Source organism: Helianthus annuus, chromosome 4, assembly GCF_002127325.2.
Source record: "Helianthus annuus cultivar XRQ/B chromosome 4, HanXRQr2.0-SUNRISE, whole genome shotgun sequence".
Lineage (NCBI taxonomy): Eukaryota > Viridiplantae > Streptophyta > Magnoliopsida > Asterales > Asteraceae > Helianthus > Helianthus annuus.
The window spans coordinates 146,198,606-146,201,741 of NC_035436.2; positions in this window are offsets into that span (position 1 = coordinate 146,198,606).

Genomic DNA, 3,136 nt, shown 5'->3' on the forward strand with positions numbered 1-3,136 from the left:
AAGGCCTGCCAAGGATAACATTACAACAAGATAAACAGTCAATAACACAAAATTTTTGATAATTATGTAATCCTTCAACATAAATTGGGAGTTTAATGTCCCCCAGGGTGTTCTTGGTTTCGCCACTAAATCCCACGAGCACGGAGGATCTTGGTATGATATCTGATTCAGGGATACCCATTTTCTTTAGAACATCCAGTTGGATAATGTTTACTGAGCTTCCTTCGTCAATAAGGATCCTGCGGACAAAATGGTTAGAAATAAAAAGAGTAATAACTAAACCATCGTGATGAGGATCCTGGATGTCAACACGATCATCCTCATCAAAGGTTATGACTTTTCCTTCAGAGACACTTGATGTTCGAACAGGTCTTTCTCCATTATCCATTTTAGCTTCCTTTGCATGCCTTTTAGCTGCTGAGAAAGATGTACCATAGATGTCTGATCCTCCAGAAATAAAGTTTATCACTTGTGCATCTGCCGGAGGGGCTGGAGCTTTCTCAGGGATCCTTTCAGGATCCTGAGTCCTTGACTTTTTTCTACCCAGCAATTCTTTTAAATGTCCCTTGCTCAATAAGTATCCAATTTCCTTTCTCAATGCAATGCATTCCTCTATTAAATGCCCAAAATCCTCATGGTATGCACACCACTTTGATTTGTCTTTGGTTGCAGCCGGTCTGTCATTTTTTCTAGGCCATCTGGCTTTATCTCCAAGATTCTGCATCGCAAGGATTAGTTCATTGTTATCAACGGAAAAACAATATTCAGAAATTGGAGGATAATCCTCATCGTCATCTTCTTGATCAACAGCATGCACGTTCTGGTTATCGGATCTGTTATAGGATTTGAATTTGTTGTTCTTGAACGAGGATCCTTGCTTTTCTTGTTTTGAGGATCCTGCTAATCTCTCCTGGATCCTTTTGTCATCCTCTAACCGGATTAACCTGAGTGCCCGGGTTCTTACCTCATCTAGGTTCCTGCATGGTGTCATAACAAGATCATCATAGAACAATGAATCCCTAAGCAATCCCATTTTGAAGGCCTCAACAGCCGTGGCTATATCCAAGTTGGGAATGTCTAAGGATTCTTTACTAAATTTGGTTATGTAATCCCTTAATGATTCGTTATGACCCTGGGTTATCCTATATAGATCACTAGTTAACCGTTCAAATTTTCTACTACAAGAAAACTGATTATTGAATAAGTTAACTAGATTAGCAAACGAGGTAATAGAGTAAGGGGGGAGACTTAGCAGCCATTTGAGAGCTGATCCAGTAAGTGTGGATCCAAATCCCTTGCATAGGCATGCTTCCTTTAACCTTTCTGGAATTGGATTGATCTCCATCCTTTCCCTGTATTGTGCTATGTGTTCCTCAGGATCCGTCGAACCATCATACAGCTTCATAGTTGGAACATGGAATCTTTTGGGTATCTCAGCATCACAAATTGGTGGTGCAAAACGAGATATCCTGTGGCTTCCATCTGCAATCTCCGGGATGGGTTTGACCACTCCTGGAACACTTGATATCATATCCTTCAGTTTTTGCAACTCTCTGGCCATGGCATGGTTGATACCTGTTTCCTGCATGAATCCATGGTTAGTTGTAAGAGAATTACTAAAAGTGTTACCTCCCATCGGGTTTAAAGTAGGAGCAGTGGATGTAAGTCCATATTGCTGGGACTCTGGAATTATGGAGGGACCAGTTGAAGCAATGGTCTGCATCGGAATAAAATCTCCCTGATGGACATCTGAACTTCCTGTTTGCAAACTCCTCAAGGATCCTGGCATCTAGAAGGGTCCCTGAAACTGGGATGATCCTGGAACGTAGGAGGATCCTTGAACCTGGGATGATCCTGGAACAAAGGAGGATCCTTGAACCTGGGATGATCCTGGAACAAAGGAGGATCCTTGAACCTGGGATGATCCTGGAACAAAGGAGGATCCTTGAACCTGGGATGATCCTGGAACAAAGGAGGATCCTTGAACCTGGGATGATCCTGGAACAAAGGAGGATCCTTGAACCTGGGATGATCCTGGAACAAAGGAGGATCCTTGAACCTGCTGCGCTCCTGAGTAGGCTCCTGAATTCATGAAGGATCCCATATGCTGAGGATAGGATCCTGCTGGCTGGAAATATGAACCTGATGCCTGAGTCACTATTGCTGAACCGTAGTGCACTCCTTTTGGTCCACCCACATATTGAACATCTGGAACCTCTGTTGGCTGAGAAGTAATCACCGGAGTGTCAAAATTCAAAGATCTGGGCACCAGTGGGGAATGATCCTCTACCGCTTTCTTTTGTTTCTTGAGATCTCCGATTTCTTTGAGGATCCTATCATTGGTCTTATCCTGTTGCTGTATATGTTCCTTCATCTGCAAAATCAAAGTAAACATGTCACTAGTAGTGGGAGTGTAAGAAGCAGAAGAAGTTGGAGGTTTAGAGAAAATGGGAGTTGGTTTCTTCTCAGCATTTTTCTGAGATCCAACAGGTGGTGGAGGCAAAGGTGGAATGCCCTGAGACGAATTGACCGCAGACATTGTAGTAGAGGTGTTCTTCAATGATGAAGCCATATATTCGTATGCAATGAACCGGAATGATCACCAACAGAAATACTTTCTTAGATATGAAGCACCAATTGCCCCACGGTGGGCGCCAAACTGTTTTGGTCAAAAATCTAATAAGGATAATGCAACCAAACTCTTAGTTACAGGGTATGATGCTTGAAATGAAGAACAATAGTAAGGATCACTTCAATGCAAATTGCACAAACAACACAAAGATTTATACGAGGAAAAAGCCCTTGATATTTAGAAGATCTCCGGCATAAAAAACCTCGGGTGATGGAAACTACCAATCACCAAGCTCAAATAAATCAATAAAAGTTTACAACTTCGGATAGTGACGAGCTAAGTACAAGGATCACTATGGTTATTCGTGTGAAAGTGTGAGAATTGGTAAGTGTTTAATGAAAGCTTTGAGACTGCAATTGCACGAGAGTGTGTGTGTAACTGAAAATGGCTAAGTGTTCTAAATTTAGCTCGTCGCCCCTTTAAAAATGAAAGCCAACTAAGCTAACTAAATGTCCGACTTTTGTGCCATGCTCCCACGTTCTCCACAACGTCCATTTCTATTCA